Consider the following 19,611-nt stretch of genomic DNA (forward strand, 5'->3'; position numbering starts at 1 on the left):
TCCTAGATTTACTATATTTAGAACTGTGCTAAGGAACAGAAAGGAGACTGAGATAGCAGAGAACAAGGAATAACTGTATTGCTTGAATGTCTGTAGGGTGGATGTGATTGTCATCCATACAATTTGGCCTCTCTTATATAGAGAGTGAAGAGTCACACATGAAAAGGTGTGTACTCCAAAGGGTATGTGCATGAAGAGGTGTGTACCCCTTGTGAAGGGTGTGACCCTTGATGAGAGGGTACATTACAATAGGAATGTCTCTTCATTAGAATGTCTCTTGTGAAGGGTTGTGCCTCATAAGGAAGTGTCCCGTCGAAAGGGCATACCCTTCCACAAGTGTCCATTCATTAAACCATCCATAAGTCTAGAAAGAGAAAGGAATACGTCACAGATCGTGACAATGGCGACATGGAACAAAGCCATATTGGGAGGGATGCAACCCATCATGCAAATAACCTTCAATCCGATCAACCACCATTTTGGCAATGATCTTGTAAATGACTGGCATGAGCGTGATTGGCCTTCAATCACCAAGTGAATCACAGTGAGACCATCCCATCCTGGAGATTTCCATCTGCCACAAGATCTCAGTGCATCAGACAATTCCCTTTCAGTGAAGGGATGTTCAAGTTCCAAAGCCTGAGCATCAAACAGAATTGGATGAATATGCTGCAAAAGAAGCTGACGTGTAGACACGACCTGAGGAGAAAGAGTATGTGATGGGTATAGGTGGCTTCCCCTCTGATGGAACCCCCCAGTCGATGGTGGGATCCCCCCCTCGAAATGAACTGATCACCTCATCCATTCTGTGAGTGAGAAAGGCCCACCGCTTACGGCGTGTCAGTCGCCGTGAGATCCGTTGTGCTTCAAGTGATGTCAAGTGGCCAAGGGCTCGCTCACGTGTGAGGTGAGCTCTCATCTCTCTGCACTGATCATCATACCAAGGATTATGTGGCATCTTCCCTAGTGAGGCATGTGCAGATCGAGTCGTGGGGAAAGACCTGATGGCTGCGTCCATGACTACTGTGGCAAGGGTGTTTGAGTCGTGGGCAAGGTCTACAACATCTCCAAGTCGTAGGGCTGAAAGTCCCTTCACCAGGTTGCTCACACAGATGGGGTCCATGGCACGATCAAAGTGAATCTGTGACTTGCTGCTTGCCATTTGTTGTTTGAAGAAGACAATTAATCTCTCTAGAATGCTGCCTGCAGCAACGTTAAAAGAAGCTTGTCTTATCATTTCAGCACTATTGTTTCTAGACCAGTTTGAGGATTGTACATACCAGCCACCCCGAATCAGCACCATCAATCCTTACCTCAAGTATATCTTCCTGCATTATTCACCATGGCCAAAGAAGTGCGAGGGAGTAATCAAACTCCAACTCTAGATTACTTTTTAAGAGAGCTTGAGAACGAAGCAGTCTCAGAACTTCATTATGAGATAGATTAATCATCTTCAAGAAGAGCTGAAGCCATATTTAGCACGTAGAGTGCAAAACCATCCGATAGAAGCAGGATGGATAAGTAGCATGAGGATGACACAAGACCAGTTCGCCCATTGGTTGAACGTGGATAAATACTTTGAGGGCTGGTCTAGCTCATCAAGCGATGGGTGGGCTATAATGGAGACGAACTTAGAATTATATTGATTGCCCAGCTAGCCCCAAACCGAATAATTGGTAAATGTTTTGAGCAGGTCATTATGTATTATGGACCACCATTTGGTGAGTTGGGTGGAGAAAGATTGACTTGTATTTATCAATTTAGGCCATGTATATATCTTGTAAATACTTTTGTCCATCATAATGTTTAGCCACAATGTTATATCTTTTCTGAATTCCATGTTCATTATGCTGATGATTTTTTAAGTAAAGGTTTAGGTTTTTATATTTAAAATGTATACTGCATAGAAAATTTGTTACTTGGTGTTTTATAACCGTGTTAAGTTTAAGAATGAGCAGGTATCTCTATGATATTTGGTTAAAGTCCAGTTTATGCAACTATTTGATTGTTCCTAGGTGATCATAGTTTGGCCAAACACCTAGAGTGGATGGTATGGCACACGGGATTGCGGCCATGAAATAAGGTATCCTAGTTGCACAAGTCACTATATAATTTGAAGCAAGCACCTGGGCTTGGTATGCCATGAGTCTGTAACATGCGGGGACTAGTTGAGCGGAAATATAGATGAATATACAGGAGAACTCAACTTGGGCTTGACGCTGGTGCATGTGACATTCCCCTCTTCTGAACTTGTTGCTAGGTGGATACCTCGCAACGTTTTGCCCTAGCGAACCGAGCTGCTCCGCCGTGGCTTGTGACTTTAGGAATTGGGAACGGACCCCAGTAGCTCATGCGTGACTCGTCTCTGGATGAGGGCTCACAACGGGGTTATGGCATACGACAAATGGGTCAGACTGTGTGTCACCATGCTCCCTAGTTTGTAGGGGTGCATTTGACATTCCCTCCTGCTTAAATTCTGGATGCTGATAGCTGGTGAGGGATTGAGTGAATCTACGAAGAAAATGTGATCGTGCTGACCACCAATTGCTGCTTGAAACTTGACTGTCCTCCCAAAGAACTGAGTCACATGCACCCGGGTCAAGCCCAGGTGGCAGTGACAACTGGCTGTTCTCAGGCAGGCGTTCAGGGAGAAGGGTTATCTTCTTGAGCAGAATATGCTCTTTTTTGAGCAGCCCGAGCAGGACAAGAAGACAAAGGAGGATGCAACGGCATTGGACCGTTTTCGACTTATGTTGGAACAGGAAATCCTTGAGCTTCTGCGCAACGATTCAGACATCGTGCCGACTCGGCAACATATGAGGTCCAATGCAGGTGAGACCGAGAGTAGATGCTTGTACAACACTAGCAGTTTCTTGTGGCCTGCTCACAGTTGAAAGTTGCTCTCCTCATCAGCAATACTCATAGGCCGTGCATCAGCAAGAAGTCCTTTATTTGCATCGGAGTCTTCCGTTACTGGACTATTTTGCAGCAGCGCAGAGAGTGGTTTCCCTTGCGTCTACCAATCCAGGGGATCATTCAGTTTCCACAGTAGCTACATACAGTGCCTTAGGGTTTTCCACCCATGGGGGTAGTGCAGCCATTTCCACGGCGTGCTCTCAAGGGTTTTCCATTCCTGGGGCAAGCCTTGCTCACTCCGCATGCCCAAATGATGAGACTTTGTCTACCACCCATGGGGATCATCCAGCTTTAGCAGCCTATTCTCTTGTAGTTTCCACCCAAGAGGATCAGTCAGTTCATGCAGTTACGTCGGATGGGTCCTTTACTCGTCGAGCAGCTTTATCATGTCCGGCTAGTTCTTCTGGGTCTTCCACTCCGGAAACTCAGTCAGCTGGATTAGCTTTAGCATGGGATCAGATGGTTTTCACAGATATGAGGAATGGGTCTTCCACCCTTGGAGACCTCTCAGACTTATCAACATTTGCCATAGATGAGCCTCTTGGGTCCATCACCCAAAGGAGTTATCTATTCCCCACAGTTAGTTCTCTTGGGGATTCCACCTAAGGGGACACCCTAGATGCAACAGATGGGTGTGATGGGGCTTCCACCCATCAGGCTTTTTCATCGGCTCCAGTCAGTTCCTATGGGGCTTCCATCCTTAGAGACCTCTCAGACTTATCAACATTTTGTTCTCTTGGGGATTCCACTCAAGGGGACACCCTAGATGCAACAGATGGGTGTGATGGGGCTTCCACCCATCAGGCTTCTTCATCGGCTCCAGTCAGTTCCTATGGGGCTTCCACCCTAGCAACTCAGTTGGCCACATCAGTTTTAGTTGGCATGACTCACATTTCACCTTCTCATTAGGAGAGTTCAGGACTAGGGGGCTCACTTTCTAGTCCCGCTGGTCGTGATGCTCAACAGGAGAGGGCATCTCAGGAGTTTGCTAGACTAGTGTGAGGCCTAGCAGGAAGTACCCTCATAATTGGAGTCGCATGTATAGCTATCACCAGTACGGAGGTTGATGACTCCCCATCAGTCTGTGATAGTCATGCAGTTCCCTCTCCACAACTCCCCTTCCTCAGCACTTTAGGGAAGCTGCAGTTGCAGTACCAGTTAGCAGAGAGATTGACGAGGCCTTCCCATTATTGTGTCCAGCACTCTGGGAGGTTAGTCATACAGTGTCCTCTCCATTAGATCGTGAGCCACCAGCAGTAGTAGTGACCAGTGTCTCCATTGGCAGTTTCCTTGGTGATGACAACAGTTCGGTTGATTCATCAGAGATGTGCTCAGTAGCTTTAGGACTTCCTCAGTACCTCAGGGGGACATGCTTTGTCCCAATATCCTGTTAGAAAGAAGCTATGCTAGCCATCTCACACTTCTTTCGAGACACATACCAGCCATTCATGGTAGACGAGGTGTTCTTGGACATCTCACAGTTCTTTCAGGAAGCATCCCATTCAGTTGAGTCATTAGAGGGGTGCTCAGCAGCTCCTCTGTTCTTTCGGAGAGCATCCAGTAGAGTCTCCTCCTTGGAGGGGTGCTGTGCAGTGCCGGTCGCTCGCTCAGCTCCTTGGAGAGACATCCACAGTTCCATCTCTCTCGGAGTTTCTCAGTTTTTTCAACTCTCGGCATCACGCAGGTTCTTCGGGAGACATTTATATCCACAGTTCCAGAGTCCAGGAGGGTGGCAGAGTTTTACCCTTACGCCAGTAGAGGAGGTAGGTTCATTCCAGCCTTCCCTCACTGCAGTCATGCAGACAACAGTACCACATTTTCCAGGAGTGCATGTGAGTATTCTGAAGTTCCCAGGTTTTCAGTTTTGGTTGCCTAGCCTAAATGGCTTTCTCATCACCCCAACAGTCCCTGGAGTAGCACCAACATTTCTATGTCGGTGGATCTTCCTCAGTGGGGAGAATGCATGCCAACAGTTGGTAGCCAGTTTCATGCCATTGGACTTCCGGAGTGTAGTGTCTCCACATCAACAGCCCAATCAGTCCTCAGCAGGTCATGAGGATAGCAGGCAATTCCTATGTCCAGAGTGCCACACCACCCGAGGATTAGGAGTTCATAGTAGTGGCCTCAGCAGTTCGGCTTCCAGTCTTCACGGCAGTACCAGTTGTTAGGTGTTATCATAATAGAGCATTCGTTCCTCAGCCTTTTGGAGCGATGCCAGATCAGTCCCAATGCCAGACTGTTATTCCTTAGTTCTTTGGGAGGACAGTCAAGTTTTGAGCAGCATTTGGTGGTCAGGCTTCGTAGATTCACTCAGTCCCTCAGCAGCTGTCATCATCGAGAATTTAAGCAAGAGGTAATGTCACATGCACCCCCTACACTAGGGAGCATGGTGACACACAGTTTGATCCATTTGTCATACGCCGTGACTCCGTTGTGAGCCCTAGTCCAGGGACGCGCTAGGCACGAGCTTCAGGGGTCCGTTCCTAGATCCTGAAGTCACAAGCCACAATAGAGCAGTTCGGGTCGCGAGGCAAAGTGTTGCGAGGCATCCACCTAGCAACAAGTTCAAAAGAGGGAAATGTCACATGCACCAGGGTCAAGCCTGGGTGTCAATGACAATTAGCTGTCTAGTCAACAAATTGCAGCATATCTAGCAAGCTTTGGGGGTTCCCAAGGGCAGCACACAGTGTGGACTGAGGGCAAGAGGGGCACCCTGCATACGTAGCCCCAAGGCCTTCCTTTAATGGCCGAAAAGGGCCTGGTTTTCTAGGCAAGGGCTAGTAGCCTGGTCGGCCAAAACCAACTAGCCAGTCGGTTGTGCTGGCCCAAGGTTGGTTGGTTCCCAGCCCTATATAAGGGGCCTTCAGCTCCCCTTTTCACTCACTCATCCTTCCTCAGTTCAGGACCCAGCTCCTAGGCTCCAGCATCGCTTCCAGCTAGCATATGAACGAGCTTTGGGTTTCCTATTTCCGCAACATAGTTTCATCTCCCGCATGTCGTAGTTAGGGGAGTGGTCTCAGCACAGTTTTGTATGCCGATTTGGCATACAAAGATTTGGCATACAAAACTGTACTATAGTTAGGTAGATCTCTTGTCTCTCTCATGCTTGAGTCTCTTGTATGTTCATCACGGTTTCTGCTCAGCTAGTCCCCGCATGTTATAGAGTCATACACATCTTATCAGCCTCAAATTTCAGAACAGCCCTACAGAGAGTACTTTCTATGTTTGCAAGCGTTATGCCGAATCAATTTTAGCTTTTGATTGAACCTTCCACTCAGCATATTGCAGCCTTTTCATTTGCAATGATAGATTTGGCCCAGCTTCATTCTTATCTACACAGTTTTCAATTTGAGGACGGTAAACGAGTTTCTATACCTATGGAGTCTGGTTTTCATTTCTCCTTGGATGATGCTACTCAGCCCTTTGATGCCAGTCCCTATCAGCAGGGTGTTGGATGCTTGATATATTTGTGTCACACATGGCCAGATCTTCAATATGTTGTTTCAGAGTTGAGCAGATTCAGGCATAGTCCCAATACACAAAGCATTGGCAGGCTGTGAAGGGTGCGTTCCGATACTTGACAGGCACTCAAGGTTTGGGCCTTCTTTATGGTCACAACTCTTCACTTACTCTACATGTATACAAAGATAGTGACTGGGCAGGATGTTATGACACTGGAGTGTCACATAGTGGCAAGGATTACATGCTTGGCATCTCTTGGCTCAGCAAAGAGCAACCTACAGCTGTGAAGCTGAGTAGACGGCAGCTTTTCTAGCCACGGTGGAATGTATTTGGCTATGGAAACTACTTGCAGATCTTGATGTTCATCAGACATCTCCCACCACCATCTACACTGACAGTCAGGTGCTATAGCCATTGCACACAATCCAGTGTTCATGCATGCACTAAGCATATTGAATTATGTCAAAGAGACACTGTCAACTGGGGATTTTTACTTGTCTTATGCTTCCACACAAGACAATGCAGTAGATATCTTCACCAAGGCGCTTCCACGACCCAACTTTCGAAGCTTTTTTGCAAGCTTTAACACTTGATTCCATTTGTTACGTGATTTTGTCAATTCTTGTACTTCCATAGGTTGCTATCTCCTTTTGGATGAACATGTGCAACCACTGCATTAGTTCCAGGGATCTCTGAAATTTTGCCAAAGTACTTCACCCATGCCATGGAGGGGGGTTTGTTAGGTGAAGCCCCTAGTATGGCCTTGTAGGCTAGTACTAGTTAGTTCTATATCTATTAGTTTATTATATAACTAAGTCAACTCTTATAACATGGGGTTGCCCCATGAGTTGAATTGTCTAGGGTTTAGGGCACCCTTCATAGGTTTGTACTTGTACTTCGTTTTGCGCTTGAGTGCTGCAGCTCGACTTCTAGAGGTCTATGAGACCAAATTATGATCGAAACAGTCCATAAAGGGAAAGTAAAATGTCTAGCACACCTAGTGTAAGGTAAAGAAAAAGCTGTAAATAGATATGAGATTTATGGAATGAGCCAGATATGGGCCTAAGATCATGATTATTGTAGGTAGCTGCCCATGCTTGATCTATCATGAGCAATCTAAGTTGCACATGAGCATGGTTTGGGTTCCTTTGAGAATCTTGGTGCATCTGTACGATATGTCACCATTGGCCTTTATTCCGTTTTGTGGGGCATCATGAGGCAGCTTGACATTGTGATGCAGCAAGCACATTACATCAAATGGGAGTCTCTCTAGAGTGGGCTTGAAGTCTCATGCCTGTGGTGACCACTCACTTTGGGCTCCTCCCCCATAAAGAAGATCCTCTGTTGTGTGGGGCTTGATTTGCTCCACTGGAATCTCATGACCTTAGACACAGAACACACCACTTGTCGTAGTCAATGGCGTGACTGAGGTACTAGAACCTCTATGGTATCTGCCATGGATTTGATAGTATCTTCTTAAAACAACAATGATATTTGCATGATAGTATCTATCACCTACATGTCACACAAGATGTAGAGTTCTAAGTTGTGGTGGTGTCATGTGGCTTCAACCTCTTGCCTTCTCTTGCTATGGAATTGGTAGAATCGGAGGGGGCACAATGCGGTGGATTATGTCATGGGGTATTCTGCTTTCACTACATCTCAGATATCATAGTTCACCCTCTCATATGAAGAGCCACTCCCCTTTCTTACTGTATCGCCCCTGCATTTCCCAGCCTGCTTGGGGCTGTTTCTGACACGGCCAAATGTTAGCTAGAACTCCATATTCACACTTGTCAAATCCAAGCAATGCATGTTGCAAGAACTCCATAGTTCACTTGTGATCGGTACTGAACATTTCTTCTCCAAAGCACCAAAGTAATTGAGAATAAGAGGTTTCCCTCAATGAATCCTTGTTCCAGATATTGTCATCTTAGTGACACACCTACATTACCATAGTAGAGACCCATAAAGTCTCATTTCAACTAAGCGGTTCGTCATTGAGATTGTCAACGTAGTGATGTAGCTCCGTCACCATAGAGACCCACAAAGTCTTAGTTTTCAACAAAGCGGAAGGATTTCTCGAACAATGGGTTACAACATTGTTCCGTTATCATCACCAAAACAAAACAAAATCACCAAAGTGATGCAACTGGTGCCAAATCTATGGCTAATTAGCCAAACCCATGGCAAGTAGCCCTGCATTACTATGTCTTGTCAAACACAAGGATATACTTTCTTATAGTGCGTGTAAAGATGGTGAGAAGCTGAATCCCAGATAAGGTCGCTTTTGTTCTATCAAATTGTGGATAAGTAAGAGTAAGCCTTGTGGACAAAGATACTCATGTCAAAAATCAGATTGAATAGATCACACGTCAAGCTTGACAGTTGTATACTTGACTAAATTTCCACATGTACCTCTCCCTCAAGGCCAAGGTGAATTATGTAAACCGCTACTAGAGTACACTACAAGTCCACTAATATTTTGTGATTGCTCCTGTGAATTATGTGCATCATTACCATTTTGTGCATCTACATCATCAATCACATTTACAGGTTTATACTAGTTGCCCATCTCATAAAAAACAACACCTCTACTGTAAACTTACAAGTAGAAGGGTTATAGCATCTATACCCTTTCTACTACAGAGAATAACCAATAAAGATGCACTTCTCAGCTTTTGGATCCAGCTTGGATCTCAACTCATGGAAGACTTCGAACTTGGGACGAGGAAGTGCCTTTGTAAACATATCTGCGATGTTGTCCTCTATGGGAAGATAGGACAACTCTATGTCTCCTGCTGACAACCACTCCCGAACATAATGATAGTGAACTTCAATATGCTTGGTACGCGCATGAAACACTGGGTTACGCGCAATGGCCAAAGCACTCTGGCTGTCAGTGTAGACAATAGTGAAAGGTGTCTGGCAAATACCAAGATCTGTAAGTAACTGTCGAAGCCAAACACACTCTACTGTAGCGGTGAAAGCTGCCCTGTACTCAGCCTCACAGCTAGACGTGGCAACTGTCGGTTGCTTCTTGCTGAGCCAAGAAATACATGAATTGCCAAGCAAAAAACAATTGCCAGTATGTGACACTCTGGTGTCGGAACATCCTGCCCAGTCACTATCCATGTAAGCATGCATGGTAAGTGAACTCCGATCACCGTAGAAGAGGGCTAAATCCTGAGTGCCTCTTAGATATCTGAAGACTCTCTTCACTACCTGCCAATTCTGTGAGCTGGGCATGTGCATGAATCTGCTGAGCTGAGATAATGCATACTGCAAGTCAAGTCTGGTATGACATAAATAAATAAGGCATCCAACAGCCTGCTGATAAAGAGTGATATCACATGGTGGGCTCCCATCATGAGCTGAGAATTTGAAGCCAGGGTCCACTGGAGTAGAGATTGGCTTGCAATCCTCAAACTGAAAACAATCAAGGAGCTGTCCAATATACTTGGACTGAGACATCATGATACCCCCCTCAACATGAGCAAACTGAATGCCCAAATAATAATGGAGTCGTCCCATGTCTGACATGTCAAAAATCTGCTGCAAATCAGCCTTGAAGGCTGCGATTTGCTGAGTATCTGGGCCCGTGATAAGCATATCATCCACATATAAAATCAGCACTAAAAAATCAAATCCACTCCCACGGAAATAAAGAGTGGGTTCTATGGGACTATTCTGAAAACCAAGGGATAGTAAGTGTGCATGAATTTTGGCATACCATGCCCTAGGTGCCTACTTCAAACCATAAAGGGCTTTTCTAAGCCGGCATACCTTATTTTCAGAGTTAACAACCTCAAAGCCTGGAGGTTGTGTGACATAAACTTCTTCCTGCAGATCCCCATGAAGAAAAGCGCTCTTGATGTCAAGTTGGTGCACTTGCCAATGATGATGGGCTGCAATGGCAATGACACATCGAATGGTAGTAATCCTCGATGTGGGAGCAAATGTCTCCTCAAAGTCAATGCCTTGTTGTTGGGCATACCCTTTTGCAACAAGACGGGCTTCGTATTGATCTATGCTGCCATCAGATTTCCTTTTTAATTTGTAGACCCACCGCGTTCCAATGGCATGCTTGCCAGGTGGGAGATCTACTAATTCCCATGTGTCATTTTTGGCAATAGATTGTAACTCAGCTTTCATTGCATCCATCCACTCTTTGCTGTCAAAAGCATCTTTATGGCACAAAGGCTCTTTATTGCAAGCTGTAGCAAGGAGTGCAAACTCAAGAAAGTGACCATGCTGTCTATTCCCTGATCTCGTCTGGGCAGCAAAAGGCTGATCTTGTTTGCTGTCCCTCAATATATCCAGAAGCCATCTGGGAACTTGCCTTTGCGACACAGCTCTTTCTTCAATGACTGCATCATGAGTAATGGGATCATTCTGTGCCGGAAGAGTAACCTGCAAATCAGCATGAGGGTGTGGCTGATTATTGCTTAGTGGAGGGCCTGCAGAAGGCTCATGTTGCTGCTCAAAATCCTCTTCTGTTGATGGCAGAGGTAACCAAGATTCAGAGGCATCAAACATGTCAATATCTGGCTTTGCTTTGCAATCCACAAGAGGAGAAGCTGAATGTTCAGCAAAGATCACATCTCTACTGACAATAATCTTCCCAGTATTTGGTTGATATAACCGATACCCTCTGCTCTCTTGGCTGTAACCAATGAATATGCATTTGATTGCCTTGTCATCAAGCTTATGTCTCAGCTGAGATGGTACATGAACATATGCAAGAGACCCAAAAACTTTCATGTGTGAAAGTGAAGGCTTCCTGCCTTTCCATGCTTCATAAGGTGTGATAGTCTTTAATGCCCGTGTAGGTGATCTATTCAGCACATAGTTGGCACACATTACTGCATCAAGCCAAAATTTATTGGGCAAAGACTTGGCCTTAAGCATGCATCTAGCCATCTCCATTGTGGACCTGTTTTTTCTTTCAGAAACAGGATTCTGCTGAGGAGTGTAAGGAGTAGTGCATGAGTGAATAATGCCCCATGAGGATAGAAATGCCTCAAACTCCTTTGACATATATTTACCCCCCCTATCTGTGTTGAGGGTGACAAGCTTGCATCCTGATTCATTCTCAACCATATTCAGCCATCTCTGAAAGCATAAGAAAACTTCAGATTTGGCCTTTAAAGGATATACCCAGCAATACCTTGTAAAATCATCAATGAGAGTCATGAAATACTTGTATCCTCCAATGGCATTTGTCCTCATTGGGCCACAGACATCACTGTGTACTAGCTGCAATTTCCTTTGTGAGAGTTTTGGACAATTCTTTTGAAAAGGAAATCAATGCATCTTACCCAAAAGACAACCCTCACACACATGTTTGGAAATTGTGTGAGTCTGAGGTACATCATTTGCCATCTGCTGTGAATGTAGCTTTGCAAGAGCTCTACAATTGAGATGGCCCATTCTCTCATGCCAAAGATGAGTTTCAGCAAGCTGTGAATCTGAAATAGCCAATGCTTCAATAGAAAGTGCAGCTGAATAATGATCAAGGTGATAAAGCCCTTTTTGCAAAGTGCCAGTGAGAACTATGGCATTGTCATCACGAAGATCATATACTAGGCATCTGTAGCCATCAAAAATTACTCTGAAACCTGAAGTAGCAATTGCTGAAATCGAAATCAAGTTGACTTCAATGCCAGGCACAAAAAGAACATTTGTCAGAGTGACAGGATGGCTGGAAATGGATGTGAGCTGCACATCTCCAATTCCTTTTACAGCATATGAAGCATTATTAGCACATGTAACAGTCCCCCCTCGAGGTGCATCCGGCCAGAGAATGAAACAACTGTCTGCAAGATGTGACATGCTTGGAAGCACCACTATTAAAGTACCAGGACTGAGCATCATTAGCAGTAAAGAGTGCATCAGCTTTGGAGGGATCAAATGAGCAATGGACAGCCCATGCCCAATCATCCTGAAGAGCATGTGCATGTGAAGCATCTGCTGGCTCATGGGATTCAATGGCATGTGAGGCATTAACTGTCAATCCTGCTTTCTTTTTCTCCGAAGCAATGCGCTTCCTGCATTCTGAAATGTCATGTCCAGGCTTGCGACAATAGTTGCATCTTTTCTTCTTTCCCTTATCTGCTGTATTTTTAGATGCATGGAAGGAATTGCAGCTGCTATGCGTAGAGGAATTGCAGCTGCTATGAGCAGATTTTGGCTTGCCCATAGGCTTGGAAGCCTTGCCTCTTCCTGTCTACTGTGAAGCAAATGCATGATCAGGAATAATGGCTTGTCTGTTAGCTCTACTTTGCTCTTCCTGCAAAAGCAAAGTAACTAGCTGGTCAAAAGAATAGTGGTCTGGATTACCCATGGCCACTAATCGAAGGGTTGTAGCAAACCCTTGATATGTATCTGGCAGTCCATTCAATGTGATACTGACAAGCTGTGAATTTGGCACCACCTCATCAATGTTGGCAAGCTGTTCCATGAGGTCTTTGACCTTTGTCAAATATGCATCCATTGACTCACCTTCATTCATATTCACTTCCTGTAATTGCCTTCTCAAATATGCAACACGAGCTTCATTGCGTATCTGATAGAGAGAAGCCAATTTATCCCAAGCATCCTTTGCTGTCCTGCAAGACCGGATGTGTGGAATAATGATTCTCTTACATGATAAAGCAATGCATGAATGTGCATTTGCATCTCTTGCATCCCATCTTGACTGTTCTTGAGTTGGAAGAGCAGCAGCAGGAGTGCTAGAGGAAGAGGCATCAGGAGGAGTACCACCTGCAGAAGGACCAGCAGTAGAAACAACCACTGTAGCATTGGCTGGCCTCATATCAGCCCCAGAAACAATATTCCACAAATGCTTTGCAACAAGAATATGTTTCATGAGATAAGACCACATTGGATAGTTGGTGCCATCCAACTTATCATCTTCACGAAGAACTCCAAATAAATCTTGATTGTTCCCAGCCATAGCAACTGTGATAACCTGTAAAAGACCTGAAAAACCAAAAGCCTCAAGGCTATCACTGCAAAAAAAGCTAGCTGTCCCAAAAAATGACAGCAAATATCTACAAATTTCTGACCCAAATCAAAGGGCAAATGCAGATCTGACCCAAATGTGACTGTGACAGGCAATGTTCACTGCAAAAACAGCAAATTTGGCAAAAGCCCCAAATTTATTGAGGGCAAATAGGCCAAAAAGAGGGCAAATGTAGAAAAGCCCCAAATTTTGCTGAAGTTTTGCAAATGTGACCCAATGTATGATAATATGACCCAATGTCCTGCAAATCTGACTCAATATCCTGCAAAAATGACTCAATGTCGTGCAATCTATGTAGATCTCACACGTAAGAAAGTGAGACTATACGGTTTGCACGGCGTACGGATGTACGACTGTACAGCACCCAATGTACGGTTGTACGGCAGCCAATGCACAGCTGTACAGCAGCCAATGTACGACCTATACGGTTATACGGTGTAGGAAGTACAGGACACGCAGTACCATTGAAGGTACTGTTGCAGGTACGGTGTACGGCTGCAAGTGACTGTATCCAACGTACGGTACAAGTACAAGTGACGACGCAGAGTACGGAGTAGAGCCGTACGATTGTACCGCACAGGTACAAGTGACGACGCAGAAAGGTACGGTTGTACGGAGCAGGTGCGACGGGCAGAAAGGTACGGTTGTATGGAGCAAGTGCGACGGGTAGAAATCAGAATACGTACGAAAGTCCATACAATCGTACGGATTGTACGGATGGAGCGCAGACTGTTGAAATCTGTGCGTGATGCAGATCCGGAGGTAGGGGAACACGTCCAGTAGCGCTCTGATACCACTGAAGGTACGAAATGAAGAGAGAGAGAGAGAGTGCAGGTACAAGATGAGTCGATAGAGCAGTCACGTCAAATCTTAGATAAAATGAAGAAAACACAAGTACAAAGTACTTGTACCTAGACCTAGGACTAAGTGTCCTAGGTGTCACATAGGACTAAGTGTCCTATGTGGCCTAGAAGGCACTAACACTATAAGTGCCTACACTTATGCCTACAAGGCACATACAATGGCCTATAGGGCATCACTAGAACCACCAAAAGATGGCCTACAAAGCCAAGATTGCGTGACGAAAGGAGTACGGGCAAGAAGCACAAGGTGAAAAGTTACACCAACCCGGAGCTCCACGTTGATTGTGAAAATGTATCCACAAAGACAAGTGAGCTTGTACAAAAGCTAGGATTGCATGATGAAAGGCGTAGGGGCAAGAAGCATGAGGTGAACGCTGATATAGCAGCCCCGTTACATGATTTGACCAAGCAATTTGTAGTATTCAAATGGGGAGAACCGCAGAGGACAGCTTTCAACACTCTCAAAGAAAAGTTAACAACTGAGCCGACTCTCATTGTTCCACATCTAGCACGAACAATTTGATATGGATTGTGCTGCATGTGGTGAGTGTGTAGGAGCTGCCCTTCATCAGGATGGTCGGAGTCATAGCTTATGAGAGTTGAAGGCTGCTTGACGCAAAAAGATTCATGGGTGTGTACGAAAAAGAGATGCTAGCGGTCATTCATGCATTAACCATTTGGAAGCATTATCTTCTTGGAGCTGACTTTACAATCAAGACCGACCATCAGAGCCTCAGGTATTTCTTGACCCAGACAAAGATCTCTGAAAAGCAGATGAAGTGGAAAAAAAATTTCTCCATGTTTCATTTCCAGATTGAATATACTCCAGGAGCTCGGAACAGGGTAGCAGATGCTTTATCCAAAAGGCCCCGTGTAAACAATGTTACCATAGCACATCATAGGGACCTCGAGGCCATGAAAGAACTCTACCGTCAAGATCCAGATTTCGGAGAGATTATGAGGAATATTCAGCAAGGGCAATCATCTAGTCAGTACTAACTCAAAGATGGTTTCCTCATGAAGGATGATCACCTTTGTGTGACTCAACAAAAGTCTTGGAAGAATGTCATGCCCCTCCTTAGGCAGGACATCAAGCTATTTCTCCTACTACACAAGCCATTGAAAGATATTTCTTTTGGCAAGGAATGGGAAGGATATACATAAGTTTGTGACGGAATGTCCCACGTGCCAAAGGGTGAATTACAGGCAACTGGTTGGTAGTCTCATTTATTTATGCTCCACTACACTAGACATTGCCTATGCTACAGAGTTGCTGAGTCAATTTATGCATTGTCCTACTATCACACATTGGAATGCAGCCAAAAGAGTTCTCAGATATGTGCATGGCACTCCCTCTTATGGTTTGCATTATGCTTCAACTTGTGCCATTTCTATGAGTGGTTTCACAGACTCAGATTGGTCAGGGGACATTGATGATAGAAGATCCACTTCCGGCTATTGCTTCTCATTAGGTTTGGCTTGTATCTCTTGGCTCAGTAATAAGCACGACCGAGTCTCTCTTTCCTCTACTGAAACAAAGTACAAAGCAGAAAATGCAGCCACTATGGAATGCATGTGGTTAAAGAAGCTTTTGCATGACTTGCATCATGCACAAGATGGTGAGGCAACCTCTCTCCTTTGTGACAGCCAAAGTTGCATTGCCATTGGCAACAATCCTGTCTTCCATGCTCACATGAAGCACATTGAAAATCATCATCACTACATACGAGATTGTATTTCAAATGGCTTCATTGACCTTATCTATTGTTCCACTAGGAACAATATGGCAGATAGCGTATCAGCACCTCTTTTCACACGTCATCGACATGGTTTGGGGATCAGAGACATTCAAACAATGTCAAGGGGGGTTGTAAAATGACATTGTTTCTTTTGTACTCCCATAGGTTGCTATATCCACACATGGATGAATTTGTGCAACCATGATACTTTAGGTACAGCAACTACTTTTGAGATCATTCCAGAGTGCTTCAGCCATATCATTGAGGGGGGATTTGTAGACACATACAATGATATGGTGGTGTAGGATAGACTAGAACTTAGTCTATTTTGGTGTGTAGTACTTGGGCACTATATATACCAAGTACTTGTACTTCATTTTCATTGAGCACTCTATTGGAGTTTCTGTGTGACCACTTCTTGCTCACTTGTGTTCACAACCTTTCTCCATTTGTTCCTTCAGCGAGGGAGTTTCCCATGAGGAAAGTTTGCAAGATTAATAGTTATGGGATACAAGTTTGGCATTCATGTACGAGAATTCCTGGGGAAATGATGAAATGTTCCCTATAAGCTTTTGGATGGGAGAATGGTTTAAGTTTTAGAAATTTGGGTAGGTTTGATGGAAGAATGTGATACATAAGAATTGCAAGTTGGATACAGATAGAAGAATTGCAGAAGATGTTAACTTGTGCAAGGTAGGTTTGATATACATAATAATTGGATACAGATAGAGGAAACGCAGAAGATGTCTCTTTGGTGGGCTGTTTTTTAGCGTGTTTTTAAAGCTATGTTTTGAGGGCCTTGTCAGAGATTTCCATGCACTTTTATGCTTATTCATATGCCTTGATGGAAGCATTATTGGAAGAAACAGTCAAAGGCCCTAATGCTATCTATTATGCAGTCCAAGAAGCATTGCTAATTCGTCTATTTGACCGCGTGTCACATGCTCCTAAGCAGGTTTGACCACTAATTTGGGTGATTTAGAAGAAGTTCTAATGCAGACAGTACCCTAAGTTATGAACTTTACACTGAGCCTAGGTAGTTGATGTGAAATGAACTTTGCATGATCCATAGAGCATATTCATGCTGTTTACAACAAGGGTATATATCTGGGCCAAGGATTTGATGACTAATGCACAAACACGGTATAATGCATTTCCCTTTGAACTTCAATCAAGTTGAAGACTTCTGACAAGCGCTTTAGTGAAGAGAATCAAAGTGAACAAGCACAAAATGAAAGCATGGGAAGAGCTTGAGGATCACGAGCAAGATGACACTGCATCTCTTGAAGCTGGTTGACTATAAAGACCTGCTTGAGGATGCTACATCAAAAGAACAAGTTTATGTGGGTGAGGAATTTCTTTTTCCTAATGATCTGTTGCCTTTGGGTCTGCTTGATGAGTTGATGGGTGCCTTGAGGAGGAGGTTCTTGAGGGTGATCCAGTTTTTAGTCTTGTTGGCCTATTTGAGAAAGAAGAAGTTTGACCTGTTGGTCAGTGCTGCAAGCCCCCACAAGGTGGTGACTCGTGAGCATGGTGGCAGGGTTGGTGCTTGGCACGTGTGATGACGCTGTGCAAGATGGTTCTTCTTTGAATTTGTGTCATGGGGTTGTAGCTATGTTGTAATCTGTGCAAGAAGCTTCTTTCTTGGGTCCGATGGTATCAAGAAGGGAGAATGCCGACATGTGATGCTTCAGATTTGGACATAGATACTTGTGCTTTGCATGGTGGTCTAGGTACTATTTGATGATGGCTTTCTTGGATGAGTTTACCTTGTTGTTTAGCAAGCAAAGTTTCAATGGACAAGAATTCGTTGAGAATTCTCATGTTGCTCAAGAGGATAAGCTTGGTCATGCCCGGATACACTAGTTGAGAATGAGGGCTTCCATGTATATTCTGAGAAAGAATTGAAGCATCACTTCAAGCCGTACATGTGTTGGATGCAGCCTCTAGAATAGAGGAAGAAACACTTGTATGCAGCAAGGAAGTTATATCTACTCATGATGTACCCAATCCTTGTGTGCAAAAGTGGCTACAAGGAGTGGTTGTGGATTACTTTTGGATGATAGGTATCTTTATAGCATGTGGGAATGCTTGGATGAGGTGGCCGAGTTTGAAAGAGGTCATATTCAGGAAGAAGTACTAAGGGGTGTAATCTTTGAACGGATCATGCTCAAAGGAATATATGCAGAAAATCCACTTGAAAAGGAGGAGGTGGCTCAATATACAAGCTTTACATTGATCCAGGGGGACAGAAGGTGAGACCTTTTCGGTTTGTATAGCTGCCGATAACAAATTGCATTCTCGGAAGCTGGTAGGGGGTACAGTTCCACACGCATGTTGTGGTGCCTCTCTGGGAGGCACCTGGCTTGTTTTCAAAGAAAGCAACCAAATGAGTGACCCAATGGTTGTATATCTCTGTGCAATCATTCAAACTCTACTAGCTTGTATTGGGCGTAGTCTTTTCCTTGTTATTCTCAGGTATTGAGAGAATGGAGGGTGAAAATTTCCTGGTAGACGAAGGGGGAAGTCATCAATACCTACTGCTTGATTTCAATCAAGGTCAGTAATGACTGCTTCGACGAGCTTAAGTTGCTGGTAGGGACAGGTGCTACAGAGATTTCTTCAAGGCCCAGTTGCAGGATGATGGGACCAGAAAGGGTGAGCCAGTTACGCTTTTCCCATGAAGACAGGACATCAACAGACCAAGAGAGCTTGCTGTTGCCAATGGGTTACTCAGATGGGAGCTCATTTGGAGCTTATGGTCCAAGATTTCTAGAGTGATACTTGGTGATGGGGATCTATGTAGATCAGCCACAAGGATCTCATTGCTCAGGTGTGTTACATGGTTGAGGATGGTGCCAAAGTAATGTCGGGTTAAAACAGTAATGCATGGTACAGCATGCTTGGATGGAGCCAGTCTGTCCTGACCCCTTTCTGAGGGGGACAGCTGGATACAGTTCATGTGGGTACCAGGATTGCTCAAGAACGCTGGCATGTTCGTGATCGAGGAGGGCAGTACCATGGATGGTTGGTGCTACTAGAATTGTACCTGTGCTCTAGGATGGCTTACCTTGGTGGAGCTAGATCTCCAGGAATAAGAGCTGCAAGTTCAAGGACCGAAGATCAACGACACCTTCCAATTGTTCTGGAGTTCTCTCTCTAGAGATCTGATGCAGCATCTAAATTGATGAATGGTGGGTCGTTGAGAGGGGGTCTTGGAAGTTAGTCAACTCCCCGCCCATGAGCAGTGAGCACCCACATGGAGGACTACATGGGAGACGGGAGAATTGTACCAGCAGGATAGAATGGGATCTGAAAGAAGCCACGTGGGCTGAGAAAGAGGAAGCCACAGGGGCTGATCAGAGAGAGAAGTCTGCCATGTTGGGTAGCATATGGGACTACTGCTATACATGTCACAGACCCTAGAAGAGGGCAGAAGAGCAGGCAACTGCAGCAGCATGTGGAGCAGCATGCTTGGGGGTGCTCAGGGCCCGTGTGTATGCCTGCAGCAGGCCAGCACAGACCAGGAGCAGGCAGCTGGAGCAGAGGGTCAGTTGGCTGTATAGTACAGATTGGCAGTACAACAGTACTCGGTGGCTGCATA

The 19,611-nt window shown here is 44.8% G+C and overlaps 1 protein-coding gene across 6 annotated transcripts in view; it reads right to left on the reverse strand.

The window, feature by feature from the left end:
* LOC147893537 (metal tolerance protein 4-like) overlaps window positions 1-19,611 on the reverse strand; it is a 148,075-nt gene that overhangs the window by 61,259 nt on the left and 67,205 nt on the right. The gene's annotated exons all lie outside the window — the stretch shown is intronic.

The sequence above is a fragment of the Dipteris shenzhenensis genome, chromosome 15 (assembly GCF_047967505.1).
Source record: "Dipteris shenzhenensis isolate YYH24624 ecotype China chromosome 15, Dip_SZ_1.0, whole genome shotgun sequence".
Taxonomy (NCBI): domain Eukaryota; kingdom Viridiplantae; phylum Streptophyta; class Polypodiopsida; order Gleicheniales; family Dipteridaceae; genus Dipteris; species Dipteris shenzhenensis.